This window comes from Patella vulgata, chromosome 7 (genome assembly GCF_932274485.2).
Source record: "Patella vulgata chromosome 7, xgPatVulg1.2, whole genome shotgun sequence".
Taxonomy (NCBI): Eukaryota; Metazoa; Mollusca; class Gastropoda; family Patellidae; genus Patella; species Patella vulgata.
This window is the reverse complement of record NC_065885.2, coordinates 26,978,016-27,001,360: the sequence shown is the minus strand read 5'-3', so window position 1 is coordinate 27,001,360 and position 23,345 is coordinate 26,978,016. Positions and strand designations below refer to the sequence as shown.

At 35.5% G+C, this 23,345-nt stretch overlaps 1 protein-coding gene across 2 annotated transcripts in view; it reads right to left on the bottom strand.

Moving 5' to 3' along the window:
• LOC126827754 (atrial natriuretic peptide receptor 2) overlaps nt 1-23,345 on the bottom strand; it is a 215,537-nt gene that overhangs the window by 172,837 nt on the left and 19,355 nt on the right. Inside the window, exon 1 of one of the 2 annotated variants that reach the window (XM_050557271.1) lies at nt 19,776-19,884. The exons of the other annotated variant lie outside the window; for it this stretch is intronic. The gene's annotated coding sequence lies outside the window, so the exon portion shown is untranslated. Of the gene's footprint in view, nt 1-19,775; nt 19,885-23,345 lie in introns of those variants that run through there. 2 annotated transcript variants of the gene reach the window in all.

Here is a 23,345-nt window from a genome sequence, read left to right as displayed (position 1 = left end):
ATATAATGATCTCTATGACTTTATTGAGACGAAATATTTAATAAGTTTATTGTCAAGGGACAGGAGGTCGGACAGATCATAGCTTTATGATACCATAACTTTATTATGGTTATTATATGATCATCAGTACTCTATATATCTTCATTTACAGAATGCCGGGAGATCTGGAAAATAATATCTAGTCTGTTTTCCATAATATTCATCCCGAATATAAAATTACCGCATTACAATGAGTTAATATATATAATATTTAATCATGCTGCATCGTTTTAAACAATATCAGGTCACGTTCTTAAAGATGCCTTGTGTATTCACATACCAAGCTCGTAATCAACTCTTGACTATTTATGCTTTGTCAAACTTCAAACACTCATAACTTCGCTCGGATAAAGTAATTTCAATATATTAATTATCTATTTTTAAACTCTATATAGCAAAAATCGACAAACTCGTTTATCGAAATCTTATATAATACATCTTTAAATGGAGGTGGGCGATCCAATACGTAACGTTGACATGTTAGCGTTATGGTAGGGATTAGCCAATCAAATGGTTTGTTGAGGCGAGTTGTTATCGCGTGGCTCGCAGACAAGAGAGAGAAAGAGAGAGAGAGAGAGAGAGAAATGGGGTTTAACGGCCACTCGACACAAACTAGATCATTTCGGGACTAACATATGGTTTAATTTTATTTCAATAATTCGCTTGCGCGTAGGGGTCTTTAGCAGTGGGAGGAAACCGGAGGACCCGGAGAAAACCCACGAGGTTGGACAGGCGACCCTACTCCTTGTCACGTACAACCGGGGATTCGAAACCACGCCAGTCGACTTAATGACAAACTTTATGATACAGCGCGCGCACGCTAACCATTCAGCCCTCCAACCCCCCGCTCGCAGAGAAAGAAAACAAAACAAAGGTTGCATTTCCGAATTTTCGCTTGGGACACCAACTTTGATTGGTTAATCGAATGACTAACGTCATAGGGTCAAAAATCGCCCGTATGACCCCTGACGAGACCTCCCACTACAACCGGTCAGATCTCCGTGTAGTCGAGGCCATTGACAGTATAAAAAAATACGAAGTGAAATATAAGCTTAGCCTAACAGAGATATCACTAATTGAGGAAAGTACTTAGCACAGTATGTGTTACAAAACGTCGTTATTAAATAACAGAGACGTGGTTATATCCATTATTATGATTTACAAGAAAGTCCTAACAATTTTTGAATGTTAGATGTTAGGCTACATGATATTTGTACGCTCGTATGAATGATATATTTGTAAGACGTAACCTTAACGCTCATGGCAATGAATGTAAACGTTGTTTCTTTTGTCAACAATTCACACACATGTGGGCTATAGAGATACTGTTATATCCAATTTCCAAATAAAAACAATCTACATAAGACCCATGGGGTATATTATATCTCACATATGCCAGTGAAGCACGAATTATGAAAAATTCATACACATAAAAAACATATCAAACTCATCAAGAAAGTCGAGAAACTTTTGTTTTCCTGAAATATAATAAGAACATGCCCGATGGCAGCAATATACTAAATCTACCTGAGTTAACTTTTAATATCTTGAAGTTAGCAAGCATAGATCTGGAAATAGCCAGAGGTCATTTTATTCTCTAATAAAAAATAGTATACGAGAATAGACTTAGCCGTCCTGTTAGCGCCATCTATATTCAACCAATAGCTGTGGTCTGTTCTATTTACCAATATGAGCAAACATTATTATTCCGATGTTTGTTCAGCCAGGGGCCTACTTTGATGTTCAATTAATGTATTGTGATGGCCTCGGAAGTAAATTAAATAAATACAGGTACTTCTATATATTACACGGTTTCGAAGGAAATGTAATTATGGTACGTTCCAATTAATAGAAAACATTTGCCTTAAAAGACAAATGAATAATTGTACATTCAGACCACCTCAAATTTTGCACTATATAGGACACCTGATGACACTTCTCATTGTGGGGTAGGTTTGATCAGCGGTCAGAATCTAAATAAAATAGAATACATAATTCAAATATATGTAGTAGACAGTATGGGGTTATGTTGGAGCAATAATAAATAACTCGCCGGAAGAAATTCTCGGCAGAAGGATGCTTAAACAAGTACGACGAATTTCTCTCAAACTTGTTTAAATGCAACATAGATATAGAAAGTAAATTGACACTGAAAAGGTGTGTTTATTAAAAATAGGAGACTATTGTTTTTCTAGAAATATCGATTTGTAATCGGGAGATATTATATTCCATCAATTCGTTTTGGCAAGAAAATGCGAATATCGCGGTATGGTTATGAAAACTTGGAACCTTATTTGTCAATTTAACAGAATAATCGCTTAATCTTGTGTCTAAAACTTACGATGTTACTAATTCTTTAATTCACTTTATCAAACTTATTTCAGAAATGTACAGATTACGGATTTAAATACCTGACAATCTCGACCCTAAATGCATAACAAAATTATAAAGTGGAATAAAAAAGCACAAGACAGATTTGTTTTTAAAAATATCCAGACTTCGGTGGTACTATACGGACAAAGAACCAAACATGGCGTCGTCGTCGCCAGAAGAACAAGATAAGTAGCTAATGGGGACTAGTTCCTGTTCCAAATAAAGATGTTACCAAGAACGTGTATTAAGAAATAAGTCAATGGAAGTGCTATAACGATAACCTCAATATTATGTTATGTACATGTACCGACCTTCAAGGCGTTAAACTGGTTATCGCTGGCGGTACAGGACAGTTGGTGAGTAACATAACCTTTCTTGTTGATCTTATTGAATGTCAGCCTTATCGTTGGGAATTCTTGTGCAAAATTTCCAGATACTGTCTTATAAGAAGCTTAAAGTCGTGTTGTCGTGAACAGTTGATGTTTAAAAAAGCATTAAAGCACGGTTTGGGGATTATCACCAACTAACCTCCCGAAGTTTCGTCAGTTTTCGATTTGGTGTTTATAACTTAGATAGCATGAGGCGAGACATGTATGACAACTGAGATTAAGAGTAGTACATTTTGTCGTCTGTATTGATATTCAAGGCTTCAGTGGAAGCAAAATGCTTTGCTCTGAGTAGATCAATGCTTGGATTATTTGTTAAATCTCGGATTATCTTGTATATGTTTTATCTGTGTATATCATGTATTATTGGTTGCATATTTTTTCTTGTAGAAAGCAAAAATGACTCTTTAATATGAATTTAAGCGGATTAAAATACAGATCTATATATTTTCGTTTCGTTTTTTATACTTTCGATGGCCTACATGAAGATCTGACCGGTTGTAGTGGAGGGTCGCGTCAGGTATCATACGAGCGGTAAAATGAAATTTTGAACTATAAAAAAACGAAACGAAATAGGATCTGTGTTTTTATCAGATTGATATAAATTCATTGATCTTTCGTTTAAAGTATGAACTATAAATGAGAAAGCATCGACAAACAATACATAGCCATTTACCATGTAATATTTAATAACTATTCAATCAATATTGGTTGCAGATCCGGTTAATAAGATCTTTAGGAAATTGTCCTAATGGCTTACGTTGCACTTTAAATGATGAGCAAATGCCAACCTGCACCTCCTTAATTTCATTACTAAAAAGTGGGAAATCGCTAGAGAAACTGTTAATATCAAATTTCTATGACAACGGATTGTTATTAACAAGTTATCTGAATTCGAAATCTTGACATGGTAATTGGCTGTTCTGCATCTACTAACAATGCAGTTGTATCTTCTTATAGTTTTGAGATGCATGCTTACTACTACCTGAGTACCAGATACCGAGCCGACCAGGACCATGGAAACACTTTGATGTTTATTACACATTAAGCCTAATGAATTTGAATTTTAGTGCTTAGCCCACAAAAGTACATCGATATCATAAATTCCTCACAGAAAACCGTCAATTACAACAGCGACCATTATCTGGAAGGGAAGATGTTGCTAATGATACTGCCAATCAAACGAATTCTAGCACATGAGCCTCCGTGCATAAATACAAGAGACAAACCCCCTTGCAGTAGCCAGCATAATTTTATTGTCACTTGCGTAAGCATACTATCGAAATTCAGAATATTTCCATCGTAAATTTCGGAGTCATTCCCCCACATTTAGGTTCAGATTGATGAAATTACCAATACATCTAAATAGAGAAACAATACGGTTATTGATGAAGTAGAGTAGCTATCATGTTTACCAGACAGTTCTTGTCTCCCAATGTTAATTATTGAGTAAGAAGAACGATCATATCATATAGTCAACCTGTCAACGGGTCTTGTAATTCAGTCCAGACTAACTATATGAGTGGATTAAAAGTCTTAAAAGATCATTCTCGAGGTCATTAAATGGTATTATGTTCCTGTCATATCTCCAGAAAGTGATTTCGGGAAGACTGTAATGACGGTAATGATGTCTGGACCGTGTCTTCAGATGACCAAATGGCGGAAGAGTGGTTAGTGTGAAATGAATTTTTGCGACACGTAATTCTCGGAACTGAACAATTTCAAAAAACCATGTGGCGACGAAGTTTTTCAGACCCCAATTAAAAAATATGTCGGAAAGGAGTATAAGAAAAACCGTTCGCAACTGCTCGACATGAAACTAGCTTCTAATGTTAAATTAAGAATAACAAAACAAAAATAATTGTCTGGGTCAGTCGTCTGATCTTCCGAAACTGACCTTCTGGTCCGAAAATAGCCTGACTCAACTGAAGACTTAACCATACTGTCAAACATCGTATTATAGAAATTGTTTTCCATTAACCGTATGAAAAGAGGCAGACAGGAGTCAGGAAGGATCACCATTTAATGTTTTTAGATTATTCTCCTTTGGTTTGTGCCTTCATTTTTTTACATGACACATATCAATACGTCAAAGACAAAATATGAAAGTTATGTCATATACTAGAATTCATCTGTCAAAGAATTAACAATAATAAAGTATCGTTCACTTCATAAATTCACGTGTATTAATTACCCCGTTGACAAATAAAAAGTTCCATAAAACATAAGAGTCCGATGATACCGTTAATATTACAACATGCCCATTACTCAACAGAGAAATAAGAAATGCGTATGATTAGATTAGAGGATTACTCGCTCTATGATCAACTAAAAACCGATAGATCATGAATAAACTGCTTGATGTATGGCTTCTTATTTATAAATCGTCTAATAAATCTAATAGTTCGTCTCGGATAGAAGTAGTCAATTGATCAATTTTCTTAACAATGGCCTGTTTTCGCCCTTAACTTATTGAGTTGATATTTACATTGGATTCTGTAGTGTGGACATTAAGTCTTCCATGGATTCGTCAATTGCTTCGCCGTGTCCAATTCTCTCTTGAACCTTTATCACAATCGAATTCAATGAAGGGCCGCAAAGTTTTGGCTTCTGCTGCTTCAGTTAGAAATAGAACACAAGGTATATCCTATCTGATGTTTGGGGAATATTATTTTTAAATGGAATAATATTGAACGTAATGGCCAAAATATCAAACCAAAAGGTTAAATAATAAACATAGACTTCAGAGCAATGGACAATATAAGAATTAATACATAATTTATTGAAAATTGAAGTAGTGAACTTTCAGGTTAATTGATCGGAATATTACGATATTTGATGTAAAGGTCTTCTTTGAACTAAAATTAATTGGTTAGTGGGGTTATGTGTACATACGCATTTCTGGTATGTATATCGTTATGACAGAACAAATATCTGTTAATGCCCCACATTCTTTAATTTCAACAAATCTGCAGATAATGGTGTTTATTGAAAGTGTCCAGTCACATATTAACTTTTTGTTCGCTAATTAGGTATAGTAAAGATATGCCCAAGGTGCAGTTAAAACTGACCACATGGACATCACATTCGTTTTCTTAAGATGTCTCACAAATACATGACAGATTTTGACGATTTTTACAGCCAGTCTCTTTGCTATTCTACGCAAACATAAGGAAATCTAAAAGTAATTCACATTCGAAACGAAACTCCCATTGAAAGAACAAAATATCGAAAAAATGTGTCATAAGGTCGTGGACTGAAAATATGTTTTTACTGGACTGGTATTAATAGCCTGACAAAGGTTGTACGAACGATTTTCCAATTTATAGTTAGTGGTGTAAATTATGTATCGTAACTACAAACCATTCGTTATCTTTTCACTGTCCGAATAACTATGAAGATAAGTAATATCATAGAAACCGACCCAATTTCAATTACAATTTTATTGTGTCTGGTTATTGCCACAATGACAGTATCTGAATCTTAAGGGAGACATGAATGTAATTAATTATCTCCGTACTGATTGTTTTAATACATATGTATATTAATTATATTTTATTCGGTTATCTGTGTTTTCACAAGTGCTAATAATTCCCGGTTAATGGAATATAATAGAAGAAAAACTGAACTATACATAAGAAATTATTAATGGCGTCGTTAATACCGGGGTAACGTCTTTAATGGTACCAGCGAGGCTACATGATTGATGAAAGCTCATGTTATATGCATAGATTGAACCGACAACCCCTTGGAACTTGTTATGTTCGTGGGCTGCATTGGCTAATAGAAATGCATATATTATTTACCATGATGCAGACAGTTACAGGTTACCCGTAAAACTTCATCCACAATTCTTGTAAACTCTCAAAGGTTTTTGAGAGCTGTTGCTGGGATTGTTTGACTTAGAGGCCTAACTAGGAACCGTCTGTAAATTCAATGTCATAGCTCATATAACCGTAAACGGTTAACAGTTAAGATTTTCTCTCCATAATTGAAATTTAGTGTACCACAAAAATTTTCGTACAGATATACTGTTCCCATCACTGTTAACGGTGTACAGATTGTTTCCCAGGAATGTTTTGCGTAGTTATCGCTCAAGACTTTGAAAGCTTGAAAGCGACACTTAAAGATTCTGCTTATGGGGGTTTAAGTATTGCCTAGCAATACTAAGTTATCTATATTCCAATGGATAAATGGGAGACGGGTGCTTTAAAAGCATGCATATGCAAATGCACTGATAAAGGGCTCTGTGCTTGGGGAATTAATTCCTGGAATCACACAGACGCTGTGCATATGTATTCAGAACATGCATCACATGAAGCAATATTTTGTTAATGTAAATAGATAATAGATAGTCGATGTAATCAATTTATTTGAATCCTGGACCCTTAAGTAGTTTACTGATATTTTCTAATTTGTTATCATGTAGAAAAGAACAACTTGCCAAGCACAGTGGAATTTGTCTTATTTTTTTATGATCACAAACGTAATTACAACCCTTACCCCAAGCTGGTGTGTGGGTTTCACGGTGGCTAAGAGGGTAAGACGCTGGCTCGCTAGTCTGGAGGTCGCGTTTTCGATCCCTGCATTGGCCGAGAAACTTCATCGGGATTTTCCGGCGTGGTTTCCCCTTATCAGCGGTGCAGGACGGAAGGCCTGACAAGGACAGATGTCTAATACATTGTATACATTGTCGTGCATGTAAAAGATCCCTTGCCAGTTAGAATTCCGAGCAAAATTTCCCACATAGCAGACGGAGCAGAACAGTAGGACGTTAAACTCCATTTTATTTCATTTTATTTTAGGATTAGCCGGTCAGACCTATCCATGAATTCCATGGAAAATCATTTAAGGGCGTATATGGCTCTATTCTTAGGAATCTTAATAGAGACGACAATGGGGTCCAAAGACACATATTATTGAGATAAGAATGTATATAAAGTGATTCATATTCAATATATATTGCAATTTCTAATCAACTATGTTTGGACAAATACGTTAACAACTCAAACGGCAGTCGTTTACGCCGGCTTAGTCAAATCTACACGTTTTTTTTATATTATCATTTTTTTCGTTTGTGAATCCGCCATTACTAATTACTTCTGCATTGTCTTGTAGGATATGTTTTCGTTTCCATTACAAAATGGCACACGAAACCATAGAATATACGACGTGTATACTTTTTAAAAAATGTTTATTATGTCATAAATATTGAATAATAGGACCCCATATTTGCAAGACAAGATAAGAACATCAATATTGATTGAAATGGACCAATATTGAATTTTAATTAGTGTTTTAAATTTATATGGAAAATACTGAGTTAGAGGTTTAGCTCCTTTAAGATATCGTAAAACCGACTAACCAAAACCTTCTAACACACAACTTTAGATAAGAAGCATATCCGTAGATTGCAGATGTAAAAGAAACCCTTTGTGCAGCAGTTTTGCTATCTGATTTTATGCAATTCCCTTGTTTTTTCAGATAATATCGACTTCAGAAAGAACCATAATAAGAAAAGTTGTAATCTATACCAAAGTCTTAAACACGGATTCAGATAATGTAATATTATTCATTGTGTTCTAATCAGCGGTTCATCTATTGTTATTCAGAAGATGCACCAAATAGCTTGGAGTTTATTCAGAGATAATTCGAGTATTATCAGATCTCATAAGTGGGTAGGTCTTTATAACACGAACCGTCTGTCAATACACAACCCTGTAATAAACTAAGCATTGATGCAACCGATAGCGGAAATAACACAAAAATTGCTCTCTTAACCATGTACTTCATTATTATTTTTTCTATCTTTTACGATGGATCAAAACCCTACAACTTTTTTATGCCCAACTCAAATATTTTATTCGTTATAGTTCAATCTACAAAAAATATATTCCTTGTATTCCTGTAACTATGAATGGCTTGATCATAACACAGCCCAAAAGGTGTCGTGGCAGTTTATTTTGGAATATGGTGCTTTATAAATTCCATGCAGCCTGTTTTGGTTTTGGTAGGATGCTTTCTGACAGGTGCTGGAACCAATGCAAAATACCACTAACAAATCGATACCAGTTTAACATTATGAGAATACGTAAGTCTTAATTGTTCTCCTTATTATGTTGTATTAGTAGGTGATAGAGGTTCTATACTATTAAAACAGCGGTTTAATGGTCTTGGGGTAGAATGTTTTCTTACATGTTCTTGAACCAATGCAAAATACCATTAACAAATGAGTTTAATATTGTGAGAATACATAAGTATTAATTTTCTCATTGTGATACAGTATTTGGTAGTGAGATAGGGTATATAGGGTATATTCGGGTCACAAAATTTGGATCTAATCAGATTTGATGTCAATTAAAATCAGTTCTGTATAGTGATTGTTAGGTATCTATGTCATCGTTTTGGTCCAACGTTTCTCATTGCTGTTCCCCATGAACTATAACTTGACATCAATGTAGACTATATTAAGGTTAGATTATTCAGATAAACTAGACATTATATAGTAATATAGATATGCATCTAGATAATTTGTAAGAAACGGCAAGCACCCGTAACTTTATGATGGAGTCATATCGGCAATATAACATCCCTCTCCTTCTATTACGCGGGTAATCATGGACGGAACACTGTTCTTAGATAGACCATTAAACTGTAATTTATAAAGCTTACGATGTGAAAGGGAAAATCCGACATTTTGATTGAAAGATCAAACGATAATATGGCGAGCTCATCACCAAATGTCGGTCATGGGTTTAGTCGAACAATTAGGATGGCTAATATGAAGCAGACGATATAATGAAATTGTCCGGGGTTTTAGGGGTGAATGTGGAGAAGCTCCTCGTCATAAATAGCCCGATCATATTTAATAATAGTTATTATTAGAGGCATCGTGATGTGATAACTGATGTGTTGAACTGGTTATGGAATTGTGGGGTATTTCGATCAGCTTTTAATTTTCAACTTGTAACACATGGCTGGAGTCATAAACAAGATATTCACCATATCTATGTGGTAGGTATAAGAAAATAAAAATGCGTTTTTGTTCAAGGATTAAAAGCATCAAAGCAAAAATCAGCACTTTACCTACCTACATGGTGAGAAAACCCCATCGCCGTCCAATTTTTGAAAATTTGTAATTGTTACCCCTTTAAGTACTGCTTGGATAGAAATTTCGTTAAATTTTCTGAAAAACGCTAGACGGACGACGAATGGATTTATCTAGGCTAATACTAAGCGTTTCAAATAAAAAGAGCATTTTCATCACCATGCCCATCACCATGCTATCTGGACCGACAAATAAAACATCACAGATGATGGTAATTATCCCTATAAACAAAAGAATGTTGATTTCCCTTTCATACCAAACAAACACTTACGCAAAGTAGAAAGTCATGTTTTTATCCCAGCGCAAGATAAGCAAAAATTTAACTAGAATTATTTGAAATAGCAGAACATGCATTTGCTGAATGGATAAAAAAACCCTTGATGTTTCTGTGAGGTGCTGCTGTGAAATTTTTGATGCGCGACAATCAATCTGATTGAGAGACACTTTAATAAAGCACAGTAATCACAACTTTCTAGCATTTACTAGCCTGAAAATCGATTACTAAAATCTTATTTACGTTTTTCCCCTGACGATTAACACGTAAAAGCACCCGGCACGAAATGCTAAACATTCAATTGAATTTCTAATATATTTGTGAATCACATGCTTGAACAAAACTAACTGAGCAATCTTTGTAAACCGAGTGGTGGTGCAAAGACTCAATTACTGACATTTTTGTGCTATCAATTTTGATGAATTCTAAATTAAAATTAGATGGCAAAACTTATTACGTTTTTATTGAGGTTGAAAACTCGCTCAAGAAAAGAAATCGCTCAGATAGCCGCGATTGTTTCCTGCTTACTATGTTTTTATTACGACAAATGACGAGAAATTGAACACGTGAAATTCGATCTATTTTTTAAAATGACAGAAAAAAAGTTAGCATTTTAAAAAATATCAGCTAGACCTACGCATCAACGATTCAAATGTGATCATGATTTCAATTTATATGCATGGAAATTACTGTGCATTTCGTCTCAACAAATAGGCTTCCCAAAACTCTTAAAAACCCGATGAAATTCTAAAACATTAGGGAAACAAATTTTAAATAGATAACATTCAGCAAATGTGATTATGATTTCTATTTCTATGCATGGAAATTACTGCTAATTTCTTTTCACATACAGGCTCCCCAAAACCGTTTAAAACAAACGACGAAATTCCACAACATTCAGGAAACAAATTCTCAATTAATAAAAAAACTAACTGGGTTTAGATAACATTTGAGTAAAAAACCCACTAGTTTAATTTGAATAGCATTGTCACTATAAATTCAATATTTCAATTTAATAAGCTGCTTTCAAAAAAGTGTACATCTTCGTGGCGTCACTTGCGAACGGCTTGGGCTATAACAGAATTTGTTTAACATTTACATTGATTTTTACACAAGAATGTACATTTTAGTAACAGCAAAGTTAATTCATCTAAAATAAGTTTCAACATATCTCCCTCTACCTGCCAATACTTTCATGAAAACAATTTAAAATGCGAGATAGCTTCATTATAACGATCCGGTTGTCGACATAATGGATTTTAAAAAACTCCTGGGAAGCCTCCCAAGAGGAAAATGTCGTAGGTTACATTTCTTTAGAATATCCATCTTTTCAGGCTGTAATTTGTTGAAGGAAGCATTGTAGTGGCGAGTTACTTGGTTTAATATTTCTACTAATGTATTTTGACCACTTAAACGACAATTTTAAAAAATACGCACACGATTAAATCCTTTGCGGTTCAGATTAAATAGTTGAAGACGTAACCATATTAGTACTTATTAGACAGAAGGTAAAGATTGAGGTCTTTGGGAAGATCAATATGAAAAAAATCAAACACTATAATTCTTTTAATTTTAGACGGTTGGGTTAGCAGATTTCTCCCTTGCAATGTGTAAGACACCGAAACACCGTTTACCAATTTTCACTGCAGATATTTGTGACGCAGGATCGTCCTTTTATTATGGACATGAATCATTCTGATCTTTATTTGGTGTGCAATATTCGTGTACCGTTTGTCCTATGATTTATTGAACAGTTAGAAAGCATGGAATATATTTTAATCGATTTTTGGCGGTATCATTTACTTCCGGAAATTATGAACACATTGGCTGAATATATATACCATCGTAACTTCCAGCATTCACTATTTACGTAACGAGATATTCTTGAAAGATGTCCCCACTTACACAATCGACAGAAATCGACCATTGATACATTGTAAACGTACAACCATGAAGACCAATATTATGTCCAGTATATGGAATGGAAATATTTCGTGGTCTATCCCTATGAGAAACCGTAACAAAACAACGTGTCAGTTAAAACATTAAAGTAAACAAGAATCTCTTATGATGTAAACAAAATGATCTAGTCACAACATTTGTTCATTAATATACACAAGGAGCACGTCTGATGGAAACAAACTTCTCCTTGCAGACAATTCACGGGACAAATATAATACTTCATACCAGAATTTGATATTGTTAACCAGTTCTGCCTGTCTTACAAGATCTGTTGAGCGGCTGGAGACGTGTTTGCAATAAAAGAGACAAACATTACTGAGAGACAGGAAGATGAAGAGACTAATTTATTGATACAATGACTCTGATCTGATCACTGTAACTTTATCAATGACCATAGATTGTACCCAACAAGCACGTTCCGCCTTTTATACAAACTTTTTGATCTTCGGCGTTGTAGTTACTGTTTGATGTTATTCTGACAACACAAGAACGGAGTTTCCGTGTTTTTCATTTTAGCGCGTTTTGTTTTGTTTTACACAAATTTTGTTAACAAATCATAAGAAAAAGAGCAGTGACATGTTATACGATTAAAGTATAACATGCTTAATGCACAGCACCAATCAAGCAGACTTCATACATTTAGATTTCTGGAAACCTCTTGCTGGATTATGAAATCTGAATATAATCAAGGCACAAATGACACAAGAACTCTTTTCCCAAATGTTAAAAAAGAAGAAACACTATTTCAGACTGTCGAGGATAACGAGTGGTTCAAAATACAAAACGGTGAAGATATATTCTTAAATTTTCAAACCCATATCATGTGCCGGCGATCGATCGAATGGCAGAAATGCATTTTATTTAATCCAGTATTGGGTAGTCATGATAGGCGTACGAGCCGGGAGGGGGGGGGGGGGCAGACGGGTAAAGTGAAAATAATTTTTTTTATTATCTAGTTGGCAAAATAAAGTGCCCGAAATCTAACAAAAAAATAATTTTACTTTTTTTTAAATTGAATACAGCGAATTTGTACTGAATTGACTATGGATTAAAACATTTTGTCTGAAGCCCCTCTACTTTGTGCGATTATTATTTCAGAATGCAGCGGCAAGTCTGATTGGGTGGTTGGAATTCAGGTCGACTGAGAGTGGGATTTCGCTTACATAACCATTGAACAATTTTGAAGCTGCTTAACCCCCCGGACTAGAATAGCAAAAACGCGCATTTGCTACGGTTAAATTTTCAAAATTTTCTCCGAGAGGGCGAGACCCCCATACCCCACGATGATTGATTGGTTGCTTTGGATTCAGGTCAGCTCCTGTTTGCTCACTACACTTATTATTTTAGCGTTTTCCGGCTTATCGCCCTTATTGTTAAAATTGTTTGACATTCTAACTCTTGACGTTAACTGGCAGACTATCGCAATTGAGGAGACGACCACTGTCAAGATCGGTCGCATTGTTTCTGTTGCGTCTTTTTTTGTATTCCTGATTGTTTTCAAGTTTGAGTGAAGTCTGTGTCACTACAGGCCCGGGACTGTACAGCGCAGTGGACGCTTACGGCTGGCCCCCGGATCTATTCACTTGATTTGATATTTGTTTATTTGGTGCAATGTTTATTTTCTGTCTTGTCCGCAGGTTTATCTTGTAGATTTTTGTTTTACGTGTAGTGCGGTCTTCCTGCACTTACTATTAGGTACGGTATATTGGATCACACTGAAGTTGCTATATTTACGGGGTGGAATATCAGGAAAACACGTTTGCGGCAATTAAATTTTCAAACTTTTCTCTGTGGACTGTAAACGATTGATTAGAATTCGAGTCACCCACCTAAATTAGGCTATATTAGTATTAGGCCACTTTGAAGTTGCCGTACTCACGCGCTTGAATAGCAGGAAAACGCGTTCACGACCGTCAAAATTTCCTCTTGACGGTCACTACACGCTTTTTGGGTTCTACCCCCCCCCCCCAACAGCCGTAATCACTAGAATAGTCCGCTTTATGCAACCATGACGTAGTTTATTTTACTCCCTGGCTACTCGTGCAGCGCTTGGGTGGATGGAACATTTCCGCTTCCGCCCACCCTTGTTTACGTCCCCAAAACAAGAAACTATATATTACATGTACATTTTCTAAGTACACACAGTATTCATTATTTTCATCAGCTACGCTAAAATTAAATCACCAACATCCATATCATATTTAATTATTAGAATGTTAACATATCCAAAAATAGATAATCAGATAAACGAAAATAGTATAACCCTATAATGTAAACCATCCTGTTAATAATGATCTAATATCAGACCACTATATAGTTAGTAATCTTGGAGGCGTTTATACCACATGAATTTTATTAAATGAGTAAAGTTTAGAAATGTAACTACAAACCAACGAATATTGGTAAATATACCAATAATCCATAGTTTATATGGAACTATTTAATGATAAGGGGTTTAACGTCTCATGTGTCGGCACCAACGGTGCTAATAAAGATGGGTGTGCTAGGACGACTTTAGCCTGGACATCGGCGTTTCCACCTACTTTTGATCGAAATCCAACGTGTACACGGGACCCCCGTGTTTCGTCCCATCCCAAAGCCCGAAACTGTTCCATCAAGTAAAATACTGATGTACTTCCTTAATCCACAACAGCATCGATCAAAATAGCCCCCATATTCCCGATTAGCGAGTCAGCGCCTAGCTGGACCTTGACAGTTTCACCAATACGTAGTGCATTATTTAAGCATATGATTGTTTTGTGGTAGTGGAGATTACTATGTCCACGTATGTTTCTTTATTGTTATTCTGAAGTGAATAAGGGGTTGATAATAATGGATTCCCCAAATACCTTAAGCATCGTTGTGTATAAATTATGGTTTTAGATCTGAACATGGGTGCTAATAAATCAGAATTACTGTTAAATACTATAGCACATATAATATAAATTAACAGGCGTCCAAGGCGAGACAAATGTGATAACTTATTACCCTATTTATGCTCGCCTGACAGAATAAATTTATCGAGTTGTGAAGTGAAAAATGTGAAATCGCTAAATGGTTAGGCCAGGGTGCTATGAAGGGAACGGCGGGGTGTAACATATGATGACAAACTTAAACAACATTAAGTAGGTCAATAAATTAAGGATTAAGAAGATATCTACTATAAACAGGCTATAAATTTATCAATGAATATACTGAGTTGTGAATATGGGATATGGCTAAATGAATCGGCCAGAATGCTAAGAACAGATGGATGGGGTGTAACATTTGATGAAAAGCTTAAACAACATTAAGAAAGCCATTGATGTAAGGAAGAAGAAGATATCTACTATAAACAGGCTATAATTTATCAGCCTAAGGCAACTCTGGTAGGAAATTATCTCAGACCTTTATCATATAGCGAGTCATCGTAGCTTGAATTATTTCTGAGACACTATTATTGATGGACAAAATCGAGAGACAAATTACAGTTATTACTGGATACGGGGAAACTCACGTTAAAAAGTGGATGACAATGCCGAAGACGATATATACAAATTTGTATCATGCTTGGCGACCCGGTGGGTGGAACCTAGGGAAAGGTAAGTAGATAGTCGATAATGGTCGAACCTTTGTACTTGTTCTCAACCAATTGATCTATGATCTGTGACAAGCCAGTCAATAGGCAACAAGACATGACCTCATTTAAGGACATGGTAAAGATTTTAACATATAGATTTTGTATTGGCCATGTCAGATACAAATTAATCGCGAGTTAGATCAAGGAAACGATGAAGTAGCGTTGATGAGGTATAAATCTGAGTTAATTCCTTAAGTAATAAACCTGTCCCTGTTCAAAATGTTATCTTCACAGAAATTAATCCCGCTTCTTCGTCAGTACAATGCTCTTTCAATTCTTACCGGAAATCGTCCCTACTTTCAATTTAGTGTCGTGCAATTTAAATTTATTGATCGAGCCTTATATCTTTTTCGATCGTTGTGATAGACTGCTTGGGATCCCTTAGGAAGTATCAGAAATGATAAAAAGCGAGGCAATATTTCGGTCGATTTCCTTAAAAACTGATTTGTCATGGATCTTGATTAAAGCAATACACCTTTTTGTGCTGAAAAGATTTCCCCCAGACATTCCGCCAGTATAATTAGTTTCAAGGAGAATTTTTCAGCAAAAAAGATATCGATATCTGGTAACGACATTAAAAAGCAATCAGACTTAGATTTTTGTAAATAAAAATACGCTAACTGTAAAAGAAAAGGCATTAGAGACTTAGAATACGTGACCAATTACAAATCAGGAAATCTTTTATTTTGCTAATTGGGTATTAGATTTTACTTAAAAATTTTGGATTCGTGAAAAAATGGGTAAATATAATACTGTTGAGAAACTGTTTTTTGACACGCAAAGAAATTTTCGTGAAAGGTTTATAACATGGAGGATTTAACAATCTCTATTATTATCAGCAGTGACATGATGGGTGTCGTAAACGGGGGGAAAAGGTTGCCCTTTAAACATTTTATATTATTCATTTATCAGACACATACACGAGTTTGCATTTATAACATATTATGTGATAAATGTACAAGATAATTCGAAGACTTTCAATTTTGAATTTTTAGGGTAGACGTTATAATATATTTTCTAAAAATCTCAAACACTTTCACTGTAGAGTGTTCACAAAAATCTCTGTGTGATTTTGAATTTTATGTCTCAAAAGAAAAATTTAAAAAAACTTTGAACATTTTAAAAGTCTGATCTGCAAATGGGTGCTACCTTTGAGAAACAGTGATTGATTTCGCCGTCATATAACTAGCTAAACGCTTTTTAATACGCCAAACTCTGCTTTAGCCGCCCACATTTTTGTTATATATATCTATTGGGATTTTAAACCAACAGCGGTAACTTTAGATTTAACTGTTTTTCATACTCCTGCTATGCTGATAGATATATTGGCAAGATATTGTCAGACATAATGTCGATTTTAACTTTAATTTAATTTAATGTAGAGACAAATATATCAGCTCATGGATATTTGTTGTTTAAATTGTAATTCCTTATAATTCAGTATTCAACTCTGAACAAGTAATCTAATTCAACAGCAGTCAAATAAATATCGTCTGACTTAATGATATAAATGGTCTCTTTATCTTCAGTTATTTAATGTTAAAGTGATTAAATTAATATGTCTGTAGTTGAAATATACATTCTTATATTTAAATCCTAATCGAGAATTAAACAATAATGGATATCTTCTAAGACGTATCCGATTTTGACACGAAATTAGAACTCAACCATCATTATGGTGTAATGGTGATATATTCGAACGTTTTTTTTTTCAATCGGATTATTGTGACCTCTAAAGGGACCATAAGCTAAAAACGCGATTTTTCGTACAATCAGGGGCCATAATCCAAGAAGTTCCGGACCGATATGTGCGAGATCTGTGGTTTGCGAACGTACATTTCCAGTTTCAACAAAAACGGATAAAAATTGTGACGTCTAGAGTGTCAACAAGCTAAAACCGTGATTTTTTTGTACAATCAGGGACCATAGTCCATGAAGTTGCGGTCCGATACATGCCAATATTAAACGAACCGAGATCTTTTGGAGATAAACCTACAGGTATATTTCAAGTTTCGTGAAATCGGACCGAAACTGTCCGACAAAATGGTCGCTCCTTCTACGCAAATAGTGTAAAGGTATGTTATACAAAGGTTGTTGATCCTCTAGGGGTCAGAATTTTTGTCCGCTTTTGGTGAAACTTAAAACATATCCCAGAGATTCGGGTTCCTTTCGATATTCGCGCATATCGGTCCTTATCTTGTACGAAAAATCGGTTTTATTTGGCTTGTTCTCTGTCCATCTCTTGCAAAATTTGGGCGTATCTTGCATGACAACCGCTTGTTCTGCAAATACAAAAGATGATATCTATTCAGGAGCCAATATTTAAATACGATGCAACTATAATAAGCTCAAAGACTCCATGCCAGCAGTCAGGGTCACAAATCAAAAGAACGAATTCAGCAAAATACTAACAGCATGTGATTTCGAAAGAGGTACACAGAATTCCCCAACGGTCAAGCCTATCCTGTCTGGAGTGAGATACTCGCCGTTGTGATTAAGTAATAAAATAGACAAAAATTAGGAACATATCCCACTAATTTTTTTTTAAAAAGCTGCTTTACATATATTCACACGGATGATATTCGTTTCATTAAGTTTCTACAATAGCCACAAATTTTCGGTAACCGTTCTAAACGTTGTCCAAGGCTCTCTATCCTGCACCAGTGACAAGGGGAAACTACGCCCGAAAATTCCGGTGAACTTTCTCACTCAATACGGTTTTGAACGCGCGTGGTTTCCCCGCGTAGGAGAAAAATGTGACGTTATAAACACGTGACGTCATCGATATTCGCTTCCGGACGAAGTTGTTCGGGGGAATTCATTGCAATCTGAAGGGTGAATTGTCACGTCGATAACACTCAAAACCCTAGGTGGATTTCGATGGATTTTCCGTGTGATGTACAGACAAAGGTCATCTACAAGGAATTTGTGGTGGGTCTTTCATTTTTTTGACTAGACGATGTGGTTTCCCCGTGTCAGTGGTGGAGGAGAGTGTCTGGTCGTGTCGTTCGGATGGGACGTTGGTCTGCACCTAAAACAACCCTTGGCAGTATTTTTTCTAATAAATTATATCTGTAGGCTACTGTATCAGCTAGACAATGGCTTTCTTCGTTAGCCCGTTAAACGTCATTTCATTCCAAGATCATGACACCGTTCCGTATAATGTTGATAATTAAAGTAACGTATAGCCGCCAACATATCGCGATGTTCTCACATAGTCATATAATATACAATACACTAGAGATTGGAGATTTAATGTTCAACTGTAACAAAAATTCCAATGTATTAAGAAAACAAATAAAATATTCAATTATCACGTTCACAGACGTATATTAGTCATTATTTGTGTAATTTCGCTTAAACAAACTTAATAATTTGTTTCTGGAGTTGTGTGGGACTCGGGAGAACAATTTAACTACACTGTATATCACATAAGACATTAATGCCATGTCCCCGACGTGAAGTCTTCTTTGAATCGTGTGTTTTATTTATGAACTAACATTTTTCCCATTTTGTTCGAGACAATGTTGGAGAAAGGTTAAAAATTAATTATTATACAGGAAGGATGTCAAAGTTCTTGGACTTTTAGTAGCAAAATGTGTAATTGGCATCTGAAGGCTCTATCGGCTTTGAGAAAAGTGGTAATTTTACACGAGGCAGGGTATGCCTAGCTTAGCGAAAGGTTTGGTAATACTTGCGCCAAAATTTCTAAATAGATGTTGGTGGCCTCGCCTAACATCTGATTTGAACGATGTAGGATTCTTCCCCTGCAAACTACAAAGTTTTTGATAGGAAAATCAGGCAAAAAATGGATCAATTCCGTATTCACCAAAGATTAAGTGAAATTTCATCGATAGATGCTGCATATATGTAAATAGTACACATTTTCTACTTTCTCTCTGCCGGCAAAACAGGACTACATTTGTTCGAAGTTAAACGCCATTTTGAACTCTATGGTAAACAAGTATTTGAATTACCAGATGACGACCTTACTTTAAACATATAATATATTACCTTGTCTGTGAGCCACAAGCTTTAAAAACAGGAATATAATCAAATTCTGTGCTTTTCATAATAACACTGGCGTTTAAAGTCTTGAAAATACACACTCATTGCCTTATAAGTATGAATGTTTGGTTGATTTGAATAATGAACCGTGTTGACGTGTAATTGAATACACGAATGACATCTTTATTATCAAGCTGTCATATGTTGTTGACAGCATCCAGTTACGTATAATAGATAACGTCGCATTTTTAAAATTCAGAATAAAATAATAATCATGTCAGATTACAGACTTGTTTAAATCTAAAAAAAAAAGGACGAAAAGAAGTTGTTTTTTTAAACAAAATAAACACATGGCTGTAATATATCATACAAAATGTAATAGCCCTAATCAGCCAGCATATCAGAGTTTGATTATGTAATACAAAATGTAGTAACCCTATTCCGGCAGCACATCGGCGCTGGATATGTTACATGTAATACAAAATATAATAACGCTATTCACACAGCACATCAGCAATGGATGTGTTACATGTAATACGAAATATACTAAACGCTATGCAGACAGCACATCGACACTGTATGTGTTACATGTAATACCAAAAATATTAAACGCAATTCAGACAGCACATCGATGCTTTATGTGTTACATGTAATACAATATGTAATGACGCTACTAAGGCAGCACAAGTACAGGCAGCAGCATGTACTATAAGAACAAAGAGAATTCGAGCTGCATTTTAAAAACATTACTGCATTACAAGATATAAACACGTCTGTTATTTCATCGAAACGATGAATTTTGACATCGACGCCAGCGTAATTTTGTTACGATCATTTTGAAATCTCATTATTATCCAAACAATTAGCTTACCAGAAACATACGTTTACATGACATTTTCCTAAAAGTTCAGATCATGGCATTTTATAATAAAACGAAAACCCGTTATCGAGGTAATTATTTACCGACTGACATCGCTTGTTGAAGAAACATCAACAATCAAATAACGTTTTGAATTATCTCAAATTCAATAGATTATTAAAAGGCCATAGAAAATCTTATTATGGAATGACTTGCTTAAAAGTAGTGTCAATATACGCCAGTCATTAAGTGATTAGTCAGAATTGTCCAGGATGTGACTAACGTAAAAATCTCGTGATGTATTCGAGATGTGTTCCTCCCTGACAGGAACATACGGTTTACTCTGAAGAATAATACACAATCGTCTTTAAATTGTATTATACTTGGAAATTGCCGGTAGTAACCGCAGGATAAAACTTAAGATAGAAGTAAACATAGTACCATCGATCTCAAAGACCAATTAAATTCCAAGTCCATAAATACAACACAAAGACAAATCATTGTAATAGTAAAATAATTTACTTCACCACCGGAACAGTGCAAGTAGTATCACGGACGTAGAAAAGAAAAAAATCATACGACATCCTTCAAAAGAACCCCCATATTAAAACGATAGAGCAGGAAATTGTCATTACGTTTGACTATACGTTTTAGGTAAACATTTTCTATCTTATCTTTCTTATAATACGCTTGGCAGTTTAATAAATTATTTATGACTGTATGCTCAACGTTGAAAAGTGAATTCCCAGTAGAAATCAAGGTGCATACGTAATTTCAGCACCTTTTATAAGGTGTAATTCCGTGGGTGGGCAACCCGCTAGTCTTTTTGACAGCTTAAAATCACACGTCTTTACAAATTGCTGTGTATCTGACAAAAAAGTATAAAATGCCAGCTTCCTGTTCAGATTGGCAGTATAGAGATCAATGGTAACTGGAAATTGGTGGGCTGTTTTAAAAAGTGAATAAATTAGATAGCCCACGGACTCCTTCATTACTTGTCATAGTCAACGGTCTGGTACTGAAAGTCTCCATCAAATTAGTAAGTGATAGAACAGCATCGCGGTTATCCATAAATAACCTACAGTTATTAATACATATCCACAAGTCCTAGACACCCGTCCGCCATTATGATATCATAAAATTAAATTGCATGTCTATTAAATATATTTTCAGACAATAAACAGGCCATATTAATAATTATATTTCGATCGAGCTGAATATTGTATTTCTAGTATGTTTCTAATTTTATCTTGGGGGAAATGGGTATCTGGGTTTTTTTTTATTGTTGGGGGGGGGGGGGGGGTCCTCAGGGCGAAATTCGAATCTATGCTGCAGACGGCATCAACCGAATTGTGCCATTAGCTTTTGAATTGAAACGTGGACAAAGTCAACACGTATCTGATCCATTTCAACTCGCAAAACATCTTAAAATCTGAATTTTGCCCGACAAATAGTCTCATTTCATTAAGATACTACTAGAAGAATGCCCGGCTTCGCTCGGGGGTCATAACCCCGAAACCGGAAGTGGTAGACTAACGCCACCTGGCCTATGTTACTCCCCGGTCCAAGCTACCCCTATACCCCAAATTTCAGACTCGGGGCAGACCTAGTGTAGCCGCCAACCCCGAACAGACAGACAAACAAACAAACGACAGTCACAAATATTAGTATAGATAATGGCGACAAATTTCTATATTTTCCTGTGTGGTTTCCCCTTGTCAGTGATGGGGGACAGTAGCAAGGAACAATGTCTAGTCGTTCGGATGAGGCGTTGGCCTTCACATGAAACAACGCTTGGCAGTATTAGGAAGAAATTCCCGTCTATAGATTCATCCAGAGCTTAGGGGTTACCATTTTTGATATCGACAGTTGAAAGGCGAACGTCATCAAATTGAACGTTTACCCTTACCAGGGCATATAATCACTGTCATAAGAAATGTGTTTTGCTACTAAATGACTTGTGAACTTTCACTTGTTGAAGAATTGGCATTATGTCATCGTAAAAGGGTAGGCATGCCCTTCCTCATGTCGACAACTTTGAACCAAAGTATTTCTTTTTATACAAAATATTCACTGCGATATATAGCTTTCATTTACCCCTGCATTCACAGTCAAGAGACGATTTTTTTATCAGATGTTATCACTAGTATTGACTAAAGCGAGAACGCTAGACCGAATAATATATTTCATTATTAAACAAACTTTAAAAAGAGTTAAAACTTTCTAGTCTAAGAAAGGATTTTGAAGAAGGCTGATATCAAATCCTAATTGCCTTGAAGCGATCGAACTCTCTCTTATAAAGTATTCCAACGACAAATGAGAAGCGGGTGTTTTTAATGTGAAACGAAAACGGAATTGATAGGATGTATGTTTTAGTAAATTGTGGAATCATTAATCAATGTTTGTTTACCGACTGGAAAGGATTGAAAACCGATGGTTAAATGTTTACACATGTTCACAAGTTACACGAACATTAAGTGGTAAATTTTATTTGGTTGGTTTATTAATCGCTTTGGACGAATACCGGGCTCCGTTCCTCTTATGTGTTGAAGCTCTTATGTTGAACTTAAAGAAGATCGCTAGACCATTGTCGCTGTTTCATCTGGGTTTTAAAAATTCTCCAAGATGTTGGTAATTACTGGACTAGTGGAATACGGCGATGAGATTGAAAATTTTTGACACATGACACTTCATTCATTGATTTCTCACGTTGCATG